This window comes from Spermophilus citellus (assembly GCF_964194105.1).
Source record: "Spermophilus citellus genome assembly, chromosome: 14".
In the NCBI taxonomy this organism is placed as follows: domain Eukaryota; kingdom Metazoa; phylum Chordata; class Mammalia; order Rodentia; family Sciuridae; genus Spermophilus; species Spermophilus citellus.
In genome coordinates, this window is record NC_138194.1 from 43,863,327 (window position 1) to 43,884,284 (window position 20,958).

The following is a 20,958-nucleotide window of genomic DNA, read 5'->3' on the forward strand; positions in this document are numbered from 1 at the left end:
AAGACATTTAACAAAATCAGGGAGAAAGCAAAATTTAATGTCATTTAATAAAAGTTACTTAAATTACAAACACTAGGTTGGTCACATTTCCCAGTTCACAAATGGTAGTTTGAAGTGAGAGAAAAAACACAAAACCAGTATGGGAGAGGCAATTAAGAATCATATAGTACCTCTATCAAATATTTTGGAAGTCCTGAGCTGTGCTGTCCATATGAAAATAACCAGAAACAATAAATCTGTACAAATATCTAGAGCACACTTCTAATTAAAAAAAAAAGAAAAGAAAAATAAGTGGGCAATGAATTTTCTGATTTCCTTGCGTTACAACTGAGTTGTGCAAGGTAACTATTTTCTCTGCAACTCTCTGAACTTCTTCACAGGTGCTCCATTGCTATGGGTAATAGAGACAAATCAGAGATAATGTCCTGATACAGAAATTAAGACAGACCCTAGATAAACACTCAGACCTTTAATGCTGTGGATGCCACATATATTACATCTACACGCAGCAACAACTCTATCAGTTATGTTATGATTTTTGCTTTCAACAGCCAAACACATTTTAAAGGCCTTCAATGAAGAATAGTCATATTTACCCCAATATTTAACATTTCTGTTGCTCTTTCATCACTTCTGATGGCCTGTGTTCCCTTCCACATCCTGAGGAATTTCCTGTCCTAGCAATTTTAGAGCTGATGTACCAGGATGATTCTGTTAGTGTCATCTCTGACAATAGCTTTATCTTGCCTTCATTCCCAAAGGATATTTCTTGCCAAACACAGAATTCTGGGTTGACAGTTCTTTTCTTTCAGCACTTGAGAGAGATTATTTGACTGTCTTTTGTCTTTATAGCTTCTGATGAGAAATCCAGAGTCGAACAAATAATTATTCCCCTGTATGAGAAGTATTACTTTTCTCTGGCTGCTTTCAAGATTTGCCATAATAATTGGTTTTCAGCAATTGGTTTATGATCTGATTGGGTATGGTTTTCTTTTTCATTTATCCTATTTGAGGTTTTCTGAATTGCTTCAATTTCTAAGTTTTTTTTCTTTCACAAATTGTAGGAATTTTTCAGCCAACTATTTCTTCAAATGCTTTTTCTCTGCTCCACCCTCTTTCTCTTTGGGACACCAGTAACACAAATGTTAGACTATTTGTTGTCACACAGGGGTCCTCAGTATCTGTTCATTTTTTTCCATATTTTCTCTCTTCTTTTTCAGACTAGATAATTTCTGTGATTCTGGCTTTAAGTTTCACGACTCTTTTCTCTATCATCTCCACTCTGATATTGAACCTGTTCAATAATTTTTAAAAATTTCAGCTGCTGTATATTTCAGTTCAAAAATCTTTTTTTTTTAATTTAAAAAACTGTAATAACCAAGTAAAGTAAACAAACAACTCTTAAGTTAGAGTGCCAAATACACCTTATTGTTTTAAAGGTGCAAAAGCAAGAAATACAAACCTGTTCACATTTTAAATAGTTGTATGGTAAGTAAATTCCATTTAGAAACATTTTTAATGGAAAAAATATTTATTAATCAATTTACAAAAGATTAAAAAATCAATGTTTAATATCAACTTTAAATAACTAAAAGGGGGAAAACTGTCTTCTATCCTTCTGTTTTTTTATTTCAAAATCTATGTCTTCTGCTTTTTGTGTTTTGGAGAAAACATTGCATGGTGAGGCTACCATCTTTTTGGGCAAGAGCAAAGATCAAGATCTTCCTTTATACAAGTCTGTGGGGGAAGGAAAACCAACTTCCCAGAAATTCTCTGGTGTGCTGGGTGGAATGTAGTGAGATCCGTGTCTGGAGCAGAAATCTCACTTCTTTTCTCTCTTCTGCTTGCGTATCTGCATAATAAGTTTCACATTCCTTACATGTCTGCCCATGCAGATTTCTTCTCTCTTCTTTCTTCCGAACTACCTCAATGTGATGAGAATTTTGTAAGCTGGGCTCTCTCTGATGGTCTTTAAAATATGGCTCCGCAAATGCTTTCTGCTGGATTTTATCCTGTTTATCACCATGTGTGTTTGGTTTCTCTGTGGCAGCGGACAATTCCTCCTCCACATCTGCCATCTGGGAGAAATTATCTGCCAAACAAGATTCGTATTCTTCATGGGTCATCGGATCAAACATATCTTCCAGGCTACCATCCATCTTTTTTTCTCCATTTGAAATTTTTTCTCCTCTTTGCTCTTCTTCATTTTTTAAAGCATGGTGTCACTGAGGTGTCATTGACCAATGTACAGTCCATGTCCACTATCTCTCCCAATCTTGACAGACTACTATTCTTTATCTGTTATAGTAACATCCATTTTATACCGAGAGAAGTCTGCTCCTGGATCTGTACTCCACTGTGGATCTCTACTCCACTCTATATTTTCAAAGGACACATCTTGATTGTTTTGCAGAGACTTTGTTTTAGCAATTCCACAGGGATTTAAATGAAGGATTCATGAAAGTTCCTATGCTCCTTGGGCTGACTGGGTTTTAATTTTTATTGGCTCATGAGAACCAGCATCCTTTATGTCATCAAAGAGATTCTCTGTCTCCAAACTTTCATGTGGCCTTAGAGGGATTTTGAAGACAGGATTTTCTTCTTTTATTTGTGATGGTGTTTTGTTGGCTGGTGAGGATTGATTCAGGGATTAAAGGATGCAGTACTATAGCTAGGGCTCCTCTGAGGAATCTTTGGGTAATATGCAGCTCCCACCCAAGGCCTTGTGGCCTGAGGAAGAGTCTTTTGGAATGGGCTTAAAAGCCTCATAAAGAGTCATTTGCTTAAATCTGTTTTTAAAGGTCTCATTTGCTGGGTTTTTCTTTTGACACTGAGTAGCTGGAAATCCATCAGACAGATCCAGAGGTGTATTCATCAAGTTGCCCCCATTCATAGAAAACTGACTATCCAATGGAAAAGGAGAAGCATTTTCTTTATCAAAAAAGGCTTGTGGGCAACTTAACTTCATGCTCACTTTCTTCCTCAGTTTTTTTCCTTTTGGATATTCTGCTTCCAAGGATCTCAGGAGCATCAGTAATATCATCTTTAATGTGATCAGTGTCATTCTGTTTTCCTATGGATTCACTTATATTTTTATTTGTAAGTGTATGCCTATTAGAAGATGACTGGCTGATGACCTTGTTCAGTGCAAAGGGCACTGTCTTCAGATCTGGCCTAGGTTTCTCTGATCTAGAAATAGAAATGTTGCCGAAAGGGGTTGTTTTCCAATGATTTTTTTTCCCAGTGTCTAAAAGACAAACATATATATTTGTATTCAAACATAAACTACTTTTCACATTAGAAGTAGCTCCAAATACAGGAGATGGACATTGAGTCTGAAAATCTTAAACTTACCTTTACTATTTCTTGTAGATGCCTCAAAAGGCTGTTTCTTGTGATCTGCTTCTGAACAGTGTGGTAGAGCTTATCACCAAGATAGATGGCTCAGAGGACTTTAAGATTCAGAGTCTTCTTGAGCACTAAATCCAAGTGTTTCAGCAACAACTGTCGCCAAATTAAAAGATGATTTATCAGTGGGATAACTGCTCCTTCCACATGTATACATGCAGTACTCCAATTTACTCTGTGCTTTGTTCCATGTATGGAACATAGAGATTCTCCTTTTTTGTAGCTGGTTAATAACAGAAAATAAAAAGACTGTTATTGGTGAATCTGGAATAACATTTTTCTCACACTCAAGGTCAGTTGCTTTGATGCTATTGATCATTCTCTATTTTCTGCTGCAGTTGTTCAGAAAGCTTTTTGTTTTCTTCCCGAAGAGTATTCTTTTCATTCACGAGTTCTGTAATAAGTTTAAGATTCTGTTGTCAAATATTTTTCAAATTCTTCCTGCTATTTCTGCATATGTTCTTCAGTTACTGTATTGGATCACATAATCCTGCCCTCCACCTCAAGTAAGTACCAGACTCACTGATCTTCTAAAATTTTAATGGTTTCATGAAGGACTTTCTGTTGCTCTCTCAGCAGTGGATTTTTAGTGAAGAATTCTTCTAGTCTTTGTGCTTAGTTACTTTTACTTGTAAACCTTGTGCTTCTTTCTCATGACATTATTTTAGTTCTGTCCAAAGTTCCTTAAAGTCATTAGATAGATCTGCAGAATTAGGGCATCCACAACTGCTCCCAGAGATGTTCATCTTAAGAGCGTCACAGGTTCCACACTTCTGTTTGCTTAATGTTTTCTGATATTTTCTGTTACATTATATAGGTATGAAGTTGTCTTTAGACAGCTGAAATACAGCTTCTGGGACAGCATCAAGATTCTCAAAAGCCCCAGATCAGAAGTAGACACCCTCTGGGTTGTGAAGGTATGACAGCTCACTGGTCTCCATCACCCATTTCCTTCACCAAACTGGACAACCAGCACCTCCCAGGGCCTGGGGAGGGGGGTGTGAAGGCTGGAGGGTGGCCGGCCTCAAAAATATTCATTTCATTAAAATCTTCATATTTTCTATTTCTTTCATACTTTGTATTCTTTCAAGAGAATTTATCTTTTATCTCACATTTAAAGTCTTTGACAATTCAAATATTGGACCTTCTTTGCATTGACGACTGTTGATAACTCTTAAGAATTTTTTTTTCTTTTCTTTCCTTTTTTGGTCAGTGCTGGGTGTTGGTGGGGGGTAGCTGTTAAATTCCTCTGGAGAATGTTGATTTGTATTTTTTAGGAGCCAATCAACCAGCTTATGTTTAGGCCATAACCTGGGTCTAACCCCCTCAGCCAGTGGTTCCAATCAGGTTTTCTAAGCCTGTGCTCTGTGGTCCAGATCTGCACTGCACATGTGTTACTCAGTGGTTAGACTGAGACTCTGGTAGTTTTGATCCTAGTTCAGACTCTAAGGCCTTTGCTGTTTATTTCCCAGGGTAGCTCAGGGGTGAGCCTGGGTCTTAAGGAGGTTGATGCACAGACAGGGAAACCCTTGCTCCAGAAATTCCTCTCTAGGACTACCCCCTCTACACACACACTTTCTGACCTATAAGAATCTTTCTCCTTAGCTCTCTGGCTAGAAAGCTGGGATTTTTCTCAGGATTCTCCTCCCAGGATCAAGATCATCATTGGCACTAAGCACTTGTGAGACAAAGGAGAAAGGAAAATAGCAGAAGCCCCTCCCCATGCTCTTCACACTCAGGGACCCCTTACCCTGCTGTGGACAGAGAGGTGGGTTTTCTCCTGGAGATTCCAGGTGCCTTTACTGCCAGTGTCACTTGGTGGTACAATTTTATGACTAGGACTGCCATCAGGTAAGGACCAGAAAAGAAAAGAGTCAGAAAGGAAAAGAATGTTCTTCCCTGACCCCCCACACTCTCCAGCCCACAGAGGCCCTGCTTCACTCTCATCTGGTCAGCAGCAGGAGGCCTCCCCTGGAGATTTTGCCATCCACACCTGCCACTCAATCCAGAGCATCCCCCCAGGTCAATGTGAAGGATAAAGGAGGGTAAACTCACTGCCACACTGGCCATTCTTCCAGTGCTGACTTTCCTCTCATGGGTCTGCTCTTGGTAGCTTTCCAGAAAAGAATTGTTTGAATTAATGAGAGAGAGAGAGAGGCTCTAGTGTTGAGAGCCACAGCCAAAGGGGCCCCAGCAAACTTCCAGCTGCCGGCTGATGATTGGCTCACAGCAGCCCCAGCAACATCTAGCTGATTGGCTCTTCTGCGGTGATGCTCATTGGGCTGTTTCCCTGCCCTTTCAGACCACGGAGCTGCTCATTGGGGGACTTCTTTGGCTCTGCCCACGTGACCCAGCCAATCAGCCTCAAGAGCAGGAGGATTGTGGGAGGTGGTGAGGTTTGTGTGGGGGTGAGAGGCTTGTGGGAAGCCGGTGGTGGCAGTTGGGCTCTGAGGGTTTTTTCCTGAGGAGCTGTTTTGTTTGGTGTGTGTAGTTCTAAAAATAAAGTTAGTTTCTTTTGACAAGTGGCTCCTGAATTGTGCCCAGCCAGACTGCGGCACTCTAGTGGGCTTATTCCATCTTTGCTGGTGCCAGAAATGCCTCTTTGTCTTTGTGTCAAATGCCCAGCCTCTTGGATAGTGTTCATCTCTATTTCCTGTTCCTGATTCTCTCTAGAAAAAATATCTGGGTGATCAGGGTCAGGCTGTGTGTGTGTGTGTGTGTGTGTGTGTGTGTGTGTGCTGTGTATTCTACATAATACAATGTTAGCAGTAGAGTAGGGGGTTTCAGATTCCCTTCTGTGTCATTTAAGTATCCAAAGATATGTTGGTACCCATTGAACACAATTTCTATTGGGCTGCTATTGGTCCCAGCCGGCATTTGGGAGCCATGTTTTTTTATTGGTTCTTTTTAGTTATAAAGACATAGGATTCATTTTGGCATAATTATTATAGCATAGAATATAATTTGTTCTAATTCATTCCCCAGTTCTTCCCCTTCCTTTCTCCCCTCCCCCTTCCTTCTGTTTTTTCTTCTACTCTACTGATCTTTCTGTTGTTTACTTATAGTTTTTTGTTTAAATCAGTGTCTTGTGGATGTACATTATGTTAAGATGCACTGTGGTATACCCATATATGTACAGAGGAAAGTGAGGTCAGATTCATTCCACTGCCTTTCCCTATCCCATAACATCCTTTTCTTTATTCCTTTTGTCTACTCCATTAATCTTTCTTCTATTTTTTTTATCCCCTGCCCCATTTTGTATTAGCTTCCATGTATCAGAGAAAACATTTGACCTTTGATATTTTGGGACTGGCTTATTTCACTTACCGTGATTGTCTCCAGTGCCATCCATTTACCAGCAAATGCCATAAATTCATTCTTCTTTATGGCTGAGTAATACTCTATTTCTTTATCAATTCTTCTGCTGACGGATACTTAAGTTGACTCCAGAGCTTAGATATTGCGAGTTGTGATGCCATAAACACTGATGTCACTGTGTCTCTGCTGATTTTAAATCCTTTGGATATATACTGAGGAGTGTGGTAACTGAGTCAAAGGGTTCCTAGTTTGTTAAGGAATCTCCACTCTGCTTTCCAGAGTGGTTGCACATTTTGCAATCCATCAGCAACATTCCAGTGTACCCTTTTCCCCACATCCTTGTTTTTATTGTTATTTGTATCCTTGATAATTGCCATTCTGGCTGGAGTGAGATGGAATCTCAGTGTAGTTTTTAATTTGCATTTCTCTAATTGCTAGAGATGTTGAACATTTTTTTTCATTTATTTGTTGACCATTGTATTTATTCTTTTGAGAAATGTCTGTTTAGTTCCTTTGTCTCCTTTTTGATTGGGTTATTTGTGGTGTTGTTGTTAAGTTTTTTGAGTTCTTTGTATAACCTGGATATTAATCCCCTATCTGTGGCAAAGATTTTCTCCCATTCTGCAGGCTCTCTCTTCATGCTCTTGATTATTTGCTGTGAAGAAACTTTTTAGTTTGATACTATCCCACTTATTGATTCTCAATTTTATCTCTTGCTCTTTAGAAGTCTTGTTAAGGAAGTCAGTTACTGAGCTGACATTTTGGAGTATTGGGCCTACATTTCTTGTAGCAGTTGCAGGGTTTCTCATCTAGTTCCTAAGTATTTGATCCACTTGAGTTGACCTTTGTACAGGGTGAAAGATAGAGGTTAAGTTTCATTCTACTACCTATGGATTTCCAGTTTTCCCAGCTTCTTTTTATGAAAAGGCTATGTTTTTCTCCAATGTATGTTTTTGGCACCTTTTCTAGTATCAGATAACTGTATTCATGTGAGCTTTTCTCTGTGTCTTCTGTTCTATTCCATGGTCTTCATGCCTATTTTGGTGCCAGTACCATACTGTTTTTGTTATTATAGCTCTGTAATATAATTTGAGGTCTGGTATTATGATGCTTCTTGCTTTGCTTTCCTCACTAAGGGTTGCTTTGGCTATTCGGGGCCTCTTATTTTTTCAAATAAATTTCATGACTGCTTTTTCTATTTCTATTAAGAACATCATTGGAATTTTAATAGGAATTGCATTAAATCTGTATAGCACTTTTAGTAGTATGGCCTTTTTGACAAAATGAATTCTGTCTATCCAAGAACATGAGTAGGCCATCTTCTAAGGTCTTCTTCAATTTCTTTCTTTAGCATTCGAAACTTTTCATTGTAGAGATACTTGACCATGTTTGATAGATTGATTGACAAGTTTTTTTTCTTTTTGAGGATACTGTGAATGGGGTAGTTTTCCTAATTTCTTTTTCAGCAAATTAATCATTGGAGTATAGAAATATGATTAGTTTATGAGTGTTTATCTTGTATCTTTCTAGTTTGCTGAATTCATTTATGAGCTCTAGAAGGCTTCTGGAGTTTTTCTTTTTCTTCCTCTTCTAAATATAGGACCGTATTTTCAGCAAACAGAGATAATTTGAACTCTTCTTTTTCTATTTGTATGCCTTTCATTTTCTTCTCTTGTGTAGGACTATGTTTGAATAAGTGTGATGAGAGTAGGCATCTTTGTATTATTTCCTTTTTTAGAGAAAATATTTTCAGTTTTTCTCTATTCAGAATCATGTTGGCCTTGGGTTTAATATACATAGCCTTTATAATGTTGAGGTAAGTTCCTTCTATCCCTAGTTTTTCTAGTATTTTAACCATGAGTAGGTGCTATACTTTGTGAAATGCTTTTTCTGCATCTATTGAGATGATCATGTGAGTTTTATCTTGAAGTCTATTTATGTGGTGAATGGCATTTATTGATTTGCATATGTTGAACCAAACTTGCATCCCTGGGATGAAGCCCACTTGACCATGATGCACTCTTTTTAATGTGTTTCTGCATTCAGTTTGCCAATATTAAGAATTTTTGTATCAATGTACATCAAGGATATTGGTCTGAAGTTTTCTTTCATTGATGTGTCTTTGTCTGGTTTTGGCATCAGGGTGATACTGGCTTTGTTAAATGAGTTTCTGAGAGTCATATTTTGTCCATCCCCTGGAGCCCCTATCCTATCATTTCCAACTGGAGTCAAAGTTCCTGTCTATTTCATCCTATTTCTCTCTTCTATCTCCTCTGGGGCCTGTGAGAACCACAGATGTGGTTCAGTCTCATCTACTGTGTGCCCTCTGACACATCCTCCCTTTGACTTCTGTGCCATGCCAGCAGTGATCCTCAGGAGCGGTTACTCTGGACTTTCAACTTCTCCTCTCATATCCAGAGAGACAAATCTCCTGACCCACTATACTCAGTCACCCTGACCCCCATCTGGCTGCTGTTACAAGCCAAGCTCCAACCTCTGCAAAAAAGTGGATGTGTAAGACCCTGGCATCCCACTGCCTCCCTTGTTCTCTGTCTTTCTGCTTCCTTCTTCTTCAATTTCTCAGGCCTAAAGTCTCGGCTTGCTCCTTTCCCTTCCTATCTAGCATAGATCTCTCATGTATAAAATGATATTATCTTACTCTTGCTGTGTTTAAAAGGAAAACAAAGAGACATAGAAATCCTTTTCAAGATCAGCCATAGTTAAGAACACAGAAGCTGTGATAAAGGAACACACATAATATTAAAATGCAAGGGGGGTGGGCAAAAGTCTTCAGTGCAATCAAAATATGGTAATCTGACAAATTATCATTCAAATATTGAAAAAACACACATTTTCAAATATGGAAGAGCTCAGTGACTATGACACCTATGAGCTATTCTTAGAAATATAATTACAATAATCCAGGAATTTTAATTCTTGAAAAATTGTTGGAATAAGTCAAAATTTTAACTGCTTGAATGTTTATAAGAATGGAAATGCCATATGTCTTATGAATTATAATAAGAATAAAAATATCACAAATAAAAGTAGGAAATAAGGAAGGAAAGTTTAGAAAATTTTTAGAGAAAAAAATCATTTTTAATGTTGTCATTATATAGGATTTATAGATAATGAATTATCACAGTCTATCATCAACATATACATGTGACTTTAATTTCTTTGTGTGTTACCATATTTTTTCTTAACCTTGGTAGGATTATTTGAGACTATATCTTGTAGCAAATAAACATTTAAGATCGGTAAGTTTTTCAAACATTTCACTTCTATTTCTGCTAAATAAAAAGTTTCTGAAATTATGTGCACTGTGTAATGTCATTCTATAGGATTATTTTGATTAACAAATTCCCACCCTTCCAGGTGTGTGTGTGTGTGTGTGTGTGTGTGTGTGTGTGTGTTATTTTCCCAACAATATAATAAAGCTACATCCAGAATTATGTCCATTAATGTTAATGATGTTTTTTTTCTAATTATCAATTTTGGCTATACTTATATAACCAAATATATATAACTGCCTGAATAATAATAATAATAATAATAATAATAATAATTATTATTATTATTATTATTTGGTACTGGATATAAACTAATTATCCCAAAATTCATTCAGTCCTTTTCTTGGGAATTTTGACAGACATAGGATGAACTGGAAAATGTCTCATGAGTGCATTTTCTTAGTTTTCATCCAGAAGGAGCAGCCATCTCTATTAGCATGAAGCTATTCAACAAAGGTTAATTAAACTTTAAAGTGAACAGCCTCTTTATATAAAAAAAATACAACCATATTTGCTAGCCTTCATCATTGCTAATGGATCCCTATATTTTGCTGAACATTAAAAAACAGACACAACTATTCGGTGTGGACTTTTTAAAAGGAATGATGGAAGGAGCTGTAGATGCTTATGCTCCCTTTTCTAAGATTCTAGCACCTACCAGTGCCCAGCACACTGTAGGAACTCAACCAATGTTTATTCCATTGAACTGAAATAATAAAGGTTTTCACATATTTCAAAGACTGACTGTAAAAGAGATTCTGCTTGTTCTGATTGATATCAGATGGCAGTACAAAGATCATGGGTGGAAGTCACTGGAACATAGACTTGACTCTATAGTAGAATAATATTTAGTCATTTAGAAATCAGATGGGCTGCTTCAGAAGTGAAATGGCTTCCACTTCAACATGCCCAATAGAATCTGGGAATTATTTCAAGAGTACACACAAAGCAGAGAAATACTTCAGAAGCTGTCTCCAACCTCCTACCATTCCCACTCTGAGACTCTATGATTCTGTGAACTTGAAAAGGCAAGTGAATATTGGCATTGGGTGCCTTTAACCACTGAATTAGGGGCTTACCTTGCTCACTGCCTGCATTTCCCATGGACAAAGTGAAAGAGCTAGTTACAGTGATTGTATTACTTTTCCAGTTCTAAATTTTTCTCATCCTATAATTTGCTGTATGTGAGGAATTTCTACAATGAAGTTTTAATTCTTTTCAGCAAATATCTACTAATTGCCAACTATGTGCTAGGCACTGTGCAAGGTACTAAGATGGTAACTTTACTCTGTTTCTTCATGCTCTTTGTCTTAGAGGAGCACAGAACTGATGGATAGAGAGGGGGTCCAGCTGGTTTTAACACTGTATGTGAAAACCAGAAGTTAGTACCGTACAACATGCACAATGTTTGTTACGGGAAGGTTCAGACATTCTGTTTGTGCTGATTGACATCATCAAAGAGTTTCTGGCTGGCCTGACATATATTTTTTCCTCAGGATGGATTTCTAGCAGTATGTCAAATCTTAAAATTCACAGAAGACTCCCCAACTGTCTGGATGTGAGAGGTGTCACCTTAATCTATACAATGATTTAAAACCGTCCCATAGACCTAAACCTCAAGGAAGAAGTGAACATACATCTCTTTAAAAAGAAAATTGATAAATCAGGTGTGGTGGTGCATACCTGTAATCCCAGTGACTAGAGTGGCTGAGGCAGGAGCATCACAAATTCAAGACCAGACTCAGTAACCCTTGAGGCCCTAAGCAAGTTAGAGAGACCTGTCTCAAAATTAAAAAAAAAAAAAAAAAAAAAAAGGACTGAGAATGTGACTCAGTGGTTAAGAACCTCTGGGTTCAATTCCTGATGCCAAAATAAATAAATAAATTTATGATGAATGACATGGTGACATATTTTAGCTTTCTAGCTGAAATGTATAAAGCATGATAGTCTTTAATTTTTACAATTAAAATAGTCAGTGACTACATTTTTTGAGGTTATCACGAAGCACTCTCTCAAATGCATTTATTTTTCAGTGTAAATTTAATATAAAATTCCAATTAACTACCCCAAAATTAAGATCGTAAAATTTTTTATTTACTCAAATTGAGTTTTAAGCATAAAGTTTGGATTTCCTATTACCAATTTCTTCCACCACTTCATCTCTGTTGTTATTCACTCTGAGCACTGTTTATTGAATGCAGTCACGGGGTGGAAAGTCAACAAACCCAGATGATGCAGGTGTAGATGTGAGGAGAGCTGATAGACCCTACAGTCCCCAGTGAAAATAAACAGAAGCCATTGATTTAAGTGAACTTAAATGTTGTCTGTAACCCTGAGGTCATTATCCTTCCTCTCCCCCTTCCTTTATCTTCTACATATATGCATTTAAGTGACACATAAACATTCGGACTTAAAGATGAATTTGGGATAATTCCTCAAGGAATTTAACAGATCTTGTTCATCATAAAAAAATCAAGATTAATAATGCCTCATTAAACAACATTTACAAGCAAAATTTTGTTAAAACTTACCACCTCTGATGCAATGCTGACCTGGAGAAATGTTTTGCACTACTAATTTTTAAAAAGTACCATTGGGCAAGAATTGTTTCTGAATGAAATAAAACAAGCCTGGTTACTGTGAGAGAATCATACATAATTTAATACAAATTGCTTTTAGTTGAAACCAAGCGCCTCTGTTTACGATGATTTTCCATTGTTTCCTACTCTCCAGCATCATAATTGTTCTGAAATTTCTTGGTCATTTTTACTTGGTTGGCTATGAATCTTTGAGTTTACAATATTTGAGTCAGGTGTAGAAAAAATGCATTACCCTGCATTTAAAGAAGTTTTCTAGATTTAGATTAGTCTGGATAGTAACCCCTTATGTAGCTACTTTTAATTTCCATTAATAAATGTACATTTCCCTCATTGGTAGCCTATGGAGCTCTGCAGGAGGGTCATGCAGTTTCTCTAGGACACCTGAGCACTTTTAATAGGCTTCAAGGGATAGAGGAATTTCTAAGAGTCTGTGGTGCAAGATTTCCTATACTTGTTTACCACATGACTTTTCTTTGCAGTCAACTATTAATTAAACCAATGTCTTAAGTAGCAACATTTAGGAAAGATTGAACTACAAAGATACAGGGGGGAAAAAACTAACAACATAAAAAACACTAACGTAACACAAATACTTCTGGGTCTTTCTCCTCCCCTAAGGCTCATGTCCACACATTGTCACATTCTTGAACAAATCCAACCCTCAAACGTCTTTGGAAGATTTTTTTTTCTTGGTTTTTTTTTTTTTTTTAAGTTCTCTTAAAGAAATCTAGGAGAGGGTTGGAGAGTGTGGGACATAGCAAAGCTTTCTAAAAATCTAATGAACAAGTTCTCCTTTCCCAGGATTTCTATGCCTCATTGCATCATAGCTTATCTGGCTCTAACCTGTCCTAAGCCCCATTCTTATGATCCCTCCAGATCTCACTTCCTTTGAGCAGTTGCAAGCTCTAAAGCTGACTAGGGTTCCACTGTATTTGCATCCTCTTCTCTTTCATGATTTAGCCAATCAAAAGGAACTATTTCTGGACTCAACCTCTTTTTTTTTTTTTTAGTTGTAGTTGGATACAATACCTTTATTTTATTTATGTATTTATTTGATGCTGAGGATTGAACCCAGCACCTTGCACATGCTGGGCAAGTGCTCTACTGCTGAGCCACAACCCCAATCCCAGCTCCACCCTCTTTTAAAAACTTGGGACCGCAGAAATGCAATAATGATCCAATAGGGGACTTCTTGGGGGAGATTAACTAGGATCTTTTTTTTTTTATTATTATTATTCTTCACTCGCCTAGGAAGTGTACTCCCTCTACTCCTTTCCAGAAAGTAGCAGCCAGATTTTCATGTCACAGGGCCAGTTGTGTTTCAGGACTTGGTGGAAGTGGAGATTCTCTAGGAGGACCAGGTTAATTTGAAGACCCAGAGAGAGAATTCATGTTTTTAGTCTACATGGGGTGGGAGGGAATGGACCAGGGTTGTGGGGTGTTCTGGAGGGAGCTCAAGTCCAGAGGAAGCTTGACTTAGAAGTCTGAACACTCTGCTGATGCTGGCTAAGGCCATTGATTGTCCATCCAATGTTTCCTGGAAAATTGAAGAAGGAGCATTCAAGACACTACCTTCATTGCTAGAAAACTGTGATGATACACACATTTTGTTAGAAGGTGACACTTCACTGCCATCTGCTGAAACACTCTAAATAGATATGTGTATCGATAATGTTGACAATATCCGTGATGTTCCCATGGGTCATGCTGTTCCAACTTGTGTAACTTACTATACACGATGGCCCTAATTCTGGCCTTGGAAGCTGGAGTGAGCATCTCTGAGCAGCATCTTGATCAGTACCTGGTCTTTTAGCAAAGATGAGATCTCAGAATCAGCAAAGAATTGAAATAGCCATGCTTCCTGAAGCTCTTCCTAAATGACAGAGGTGGCACTAGTCCCCTCCTCTGGGTCACATCACTCCATTGTCATGATAATCTTTGAGGCTGATGCCACTGCTAATGCCACATGTTTGCCCATGTGAGGAGAAGCTAGCTTAAAACTATTAGCCAAAAGTGGTAGGGGCTATTTCTACTTCAACATCAGTTGAATCTTTAAATTTCTTCACCTATTTCCCATAAATGAGGTTTAAAGTTTTCATTACGATGACAGTTCTTATAAAATGCTATTTTTTCCTTTTTTTGTTTCTAGTCAGCTATATCTCTACAGAATGATTTCCCAAACCCTGCCTTATTATTATTATTATTATTATTATTATTATTATTATTATTATTTTTGCTTTTGCCAAGATTTCTCCCCACTTTGATTTCTCATGAAGCTTGAAGTGCAATATTTTGGGGTACAAGCCAAAGAAAATATGCAAAGCTTCATTCTTTTCCTTCTTTAAATATCTCTAGAAAATAGTGAAGTTTAGTTGATTTTTTTCTAATCATGTCCAAATTTTTCTCTTTTCCTATTTTGCATGTATAACTTCATTAGGGAAGCAGCATTGCAAATGGATATAGTTTAAATAAAAGTTTTCCTCTTATATAATTTAGTTATCCTCACATAATTAAGGACAAAAAAGCAGTGTTTTCTGTGTGAGCATGTGGCTTGAGCCCAGGGGCATTTTACCAACTTAGCTACATCTCCAGCTTTTTATATTTCTTATTTCGAGACAAAGCCTTGTTAAGTTACCTCGGCTGACCTCCTGCCTTGTGACCCTCTTGCTTTAGCCTCCTTTATGTTATGATGCTGCTTATTAATAATCATTCCATTTAGTAGGACTCACTTCTGATTTCACAGTATCAATTGCCTCCAAACACACTTAAAAGTTAATTTCCCCTCTTCTACCCAATTGCTTCCATACAGAATCTCTTACTCAAATGCCAGTTTTATGACAATAGAGCCAGCATTGTTTAGGGCCCTCAGTGGAGGATCCTATTTTATTTCTTCCCTTGCTACACTCAATCATAATCAAATCCTGCGATTTCTTTATCCCTATGCACTGAATTTATATTTCATGCCTTTATTACAGCCCAGGGTGCACTCACTGCTCTCCAGCCCCTCACACCAGCAATCTCGTAGTGGTGCCCCTGCATCTACTCTGGCTGTGTTCACCTGGCTCTGTCTACTGTTCATTCAGCTGATGGCTTAGTCACCCTGAATCATCCAGGGTGGGCATGCCATAAACAGAATTCAGCTGTGGGAGGGAAGCATTCTTTTAAAAATTAAAATTTAACAATTCACATATAGGTATAAAGATTAAATATAGGCAGAGCTGAAACTGTGATGGCCTAAGCCACTGGCTTTTAAGTGTAATACGTACATTGCGGTAGGGACTCCCTGGAAAATGGTGGGGTGACTCTGGCTGAACCAGCCCAGCAGGAGAACAAGGGAGGGAGGAAGGAAGGTGGGACAAGAATCTTCTCTTTTCTTTAGTCTTAGCTTTCTCTGCCTCTTACTGCTCACTCTTTGCTTACTCTCCTCTTCAGTCTCTGTTTCCACTTTTTCCCACCATTTTATTCTCTTTCTACTTCTCTTTCACCTTTTCTCCTTCTCTTTTCCCTCCCCTCAAACAACTACATGGACTCACTCTCCCAGGGATCTCAGAGTATGTTTGTGTAGGTTGTGCAACCACCAAGCTCCCAGGGGGTAAATCTCTGTGAATTTGATCCTCAGGAGTTGAGCAGTGTACAACCTAATCAGCCTTCGGCTGAGGACTGTGCATGTTAGCTGGCTTCACAGCACATGACAGTTTGCATGGACATGTAGTGGATAATGTCAACAGAGGCAGACAGGGAGACTTGGGGAAAATGAGCAGATTCCTTGTTCCTGGTTCCTGCAACACTACACCCTACCTACTTGACAATGTTTATTGAATAGGTAGGTGCAAGTTATTATTTTAGGGGGTAGGATGCATCAGTGAACAAAACAAATATTCCAAAGATATGAGGTGATAAAGAATAAACAACAACAACAAAATCATAGCAGGTGAGATCGTAAAAAATGACACAGAAAAATAAGGTGTGGGGGGAGTAGGGAGAGAGTATGTATGTTAGTTTGGTGGTGAGGGGTTGCCATTGAAGTGGACAGTCAGGGAAAGACTCACTGAGAAAGTGACATTTGAGCCTGAGCTGAGGAACATTAAGGAGGTGAAAGAGGTGATGTGGGGATTTGGGAGATAAGCACCCCAAACAGGGCAGACAGGTGCAAAGGGCTTTGGCAGGAGCAAGCCTGACACTGTTTGGTGATGCAGTCTATGGTTTCTACTAGTGACTACAAATAATGTCTGACCAGCTCATTTTTAAAATATTGATCTATGAGACAGTGATATTCTTGTCAGTGACTGTCACACATTCTGGCTGTTGTTACTGCTTTCCTTGAGCTGTTCCTGGTGTTTTGTTAAATGCTTCAGTGGTAAATGAAATTTTTGATCATGTTACCGAGGGGGTAATATTGAATCAAATTCCTGAAAAGGTTCTGCTGTACAAATAGATCAACAGCAGCCTTACTCATATATTCAATTATTTAAATAGCAAATGCTTATCAGGCTCTGGGTGTGGGCCAGGAGAAATACTATGTTTCAGGGATTGTGATGAGCAATACAAAAGAATTCCACTTTGCTGTGGGGTCAGACAATAAAATGATGATGATGATGATGATGATGATGATGATGATGATGATATAGTAGATTGCTAATACAACTAGGAAAAAATAAACAGGATATGTTTAGAACATAAAGTATGGGAACTTCTTAAAGTAAACAAAGAGAAGATGGTCCAAGAAGGTCACCCTGGGGAGTGACATTTAAGCCAAATCCTCAAAGCCAAGAAGGTGTGTTAGTTAGCTTTGTATTACTGTGACTAAATACCTATGATAATCAACTTTAAAGAGTAAAGGTTTCAGAGGAATTGGAAATTCATGATTAGTTGACCCCATTGTTTTGGGCCTGTGGTGAGGCAGTGCATCATAGTGGGGAGCTCATTTCATGATGGCTGGGAAGTAAAAGAGAGAGAAGGGGCTGGCATATCAATTCCCTTTCAATGATATGCCCCTGTGGCCTATAGGATCTGCCTCTTAAGAGTTCCACTACCTCCCAACAGTGCCACAGGTTGGTGACCAAGTCTTTAACATGTGGGTCTTTGGGGACACTTATCCAAACCCTAACAGAAGACCGCAACTTGGCACAGAGGAGAAGAAGGACTGTTTCATACACAGAGTCTGAACTGGGCAGGGGATGCTATAGCAATGAATAGAAAGTCCCAGAACTCAGAGTTTGCTTATCAAGAGAGAAAGCATGAGGAGATGATGTTAGAAAACTAACTGAGGGCTAGGGCAAATAAACTCAAAGAACATGGACAAGGGGCTTGGATTTTACTCTCTGCTCAATAGGGAGCCACTGGATGGGAAACACAAGGTGTCAGTGACGTGTACCCCCAGCACCAGTGTGCAGGCGGACTTGGAGGAAGTTACCAGTTGAAGTAGGCTGCCCACCCTGGAGGCTCTGTGTTTATCTGGGTTTTGGTTGTGCATGCCTGTAATCCTAGCCACTCAGGAAGCTGAGGCAGGAGGATCACTTTGAGGATAGCCTCAGCAACTTAGTAAGACCTTCAGCAACCTAGTGAGACCCTGTCTCAAAATAAAAAAATAAAAAAAAGGTTGGAGATGTTGCTCAGTGGTAAAGTGCTCCTGGGTTCAATCCCTAGAACCAAAAAAAAAAAAAAAAAAAGTCAGGGGAGGAAAAGTGTTTGTCTGGGGAAGATGCTTGAGGCATCATGCAATGGAGAGGGGTATGTGGATAGGTGCTCCTGAAAGATATACTTTGAAGGAAGAGAAAGTAGGACCTGTGTCTGAATTGAACCTGACAGAAGGGAAGCAAATGGAAGGGTCATAAATACCTTCCCGGGTTTCTAGGTTAGAAGGCGCATGGTGGTGGCCATTGCTAAAATGGGTAAACCTGAGTGGGGTAGAAGGAGACAGATTTGGGGGTCCCTTGTGATTTCCCTTGGTAGATGCCAGACAGTAAGTATGAGCTTCATTTATGACTCTTGGGTAACAGTTTGCCATAGGAAAGGGGACCCAGAGAGAGCCAACTGGGCCTCTACTGGGGAGCCCCCCACACCGCACCCCTCTACTGTCCCACAGGTCAAGGTTGCAGGCAGAATGGACAGTACAAGAGACAGGAGCCTGGCCCAGGTTTGCTAAACTGTGGGGTGCAGAGGGGAAGGTCTGATTCCTGCTTTTGAGATACAATCATTCACTTTGATTAATGAGGTTCTCACAGGCAAGTGTCATTGCCCTGTTGCCCCTCCTGGGGAAGGCGGTGGAAGCCCCTCCTCGTTGACAAGAGAAACAATCATCAGGGGGTTTCCTTCAGCAGAACTCATTTGTCCAAGTTTAAGGAATCTACAGATGACAAAGAGGATGTGACAGGCCACAGTATTAAGTGATACTGTCTTTTACTGTTCCCCTTGCTGAAAACTCTGCTAAATAACCCCAACTTATGAATAGTTAAGAAACCTGAAAAAGTGAACAGCAAGCCTAAACATCTATGGATGGATAATTACACATAGTAAATTATTATCTGATCAGCATCATTATTTGTGAAGAAATTGGCTTTTATGGGTTATAACTCATCATTGGTATTGTCAGTACATAAAGAAAAATGTGTTGATTAAAAAAATTTTAAAAATTAATTCATTCTGTTTTAACAATTGCAGGTCCCAAAGAATGGCAAAGGTACTTGGTTTCAACTATAAAATTATTATTAAATATGTTTACTTAGTAATTCAACTATAATAATAAAGGAGATCAAGTGAACATCTACATCAAACATACATTGAGTGTATTAATAAATAGATGCTAAGATAATAAATTCTTCTTCTCCAGTATCTGAAGTGCCCAGGTCAAGCTAACTAATGCTCTGATAGTACTCCTCAGCAGTGTGTTAAGTAAAACCTGAAATTAAAGCTCTTGTTTTCCTATCATAGGAATACCTACAGCTACTTCAAAGTCAGGTTAATAAGGAACCTATGGTTAATTATATGGCAAAAATGTTTGCTTTCATAAATAAAATCAAGATATTATTTAAAAATAATACTCTAAGAGAAATGACACTGCATTTACCTAGAAAACAAAAGTTTAATTTTGCAATTACCTTTGGGAGAATACCTGACAGTATGACATCATGGAAATTTTGTGAACTTCTGATTGGTCCTCCCTAGTCCATTCCACTTAGGTGGCCACTAGGGTGTGCAGGGTTCCAAGTAGGCTGAGACAGACACTTCAGTCTGGTGGGGCTGGCAGGGACCAGAGGAAAGGGCCAAGGCTCAAAGGGACTAGCTGGGGAATGGGGTTAGAAATGAGGTAAATCCTCAAAGAAGCCCGGCCTGACCTATGTATAACTTCGTGGGCTGCATTTCTATCTTTAACATTTTAAATGTGATTTCTATTTCATTTTTAAGTAGGTAATTTATTCACATGATTCAAAAGGATAAAAGGACTGATATTCACCTCTCAATATGTGTTCTTGCTTTCTTCCTTATCACAGCCAAAAAACTACATTTCCCAGAAGATCTCTTGAAAAAGATCTTGTTGGTCACATGCCTAAGGACAGTCAATGGTCTTTGGTGGGTGTGTTAGGTGGGACTTCTGGGAGCATTTTGAAAGGATGAGTCTCCTCCTTTTCCCTCCCCCTACTTCTAGAAGTGGATCTGCTGCAGGGGCTACCTGAAGACACAGGTCATACCCTGAGAGTCATAGTGGAGGGCAGGATAGATCCAGGGTGGGTCTATCAAACTGTCACTCAACCTTGGATTATGGACTTCTGGGTTTCCCTCTTGTTTTTTCCCTCTTGTTTAAGCCCTTATTATTTTGATTTTTCTGTTAAATGCTGCCAACCCTAATTTAACCTAATCTAGATTAATTGTGAAATGCCTCTCTTTTACCCAGATAACAAACTATATAATTCCCTTTAAGTCCTTGTTATTTTGATTTTTTTTATTAAATGCCTCTAACCATAGTTTAAACTAATCCAGGCTAAGTGAAATGACTCCTTCTTACCCAGATAGCAGACCATGTAATTTCCTCCCCGAAAAGATTGTGCATATCTTTTGAAGATATTAAGGTAGTATCATATATAAGTTTGTGTGTATGATTGTGTGTGTTATCTTGGGAATATTTTTATCAATATGTGAAGAGCCTCCTCATTTAGGGGAGGGGAACATTGTAGAGATTTAGTTGGAGTGATACACCGTAAAGAATAGATATAGTTGTAGATTACTTCCAATCTTTGGCTATTACAGATAATGCTGTCTTGTAAGTGCATCTGTATGATAAATTCCCCCAAATCAGTGTCAGGCCAAAGAGAATGTACATTTTTAATATCTACAGCTGCCAT

At 38.6% G+C, this 20,958-nt stretch overlaps 1 pseudogene across 1 annotated transcript; it reads right to left on the reverse strand.

Moving 5' to 3' along the window:
- Positions 1-1,638: 1,638 nt before the first annotated feature.
- On the reverse strand, positions 1,639-4,154 carry LOC308633490 (DNA endonuclease RBBP8-like; annotated as a pseudogene). Its single transcript has one exon. The product of its transcript is annotated as a DNA endonuclease RBBP8-like (transcript).
- Between the last annotated feature and the right edge of the window lie 16,804 nt (positions 4,155-20,958).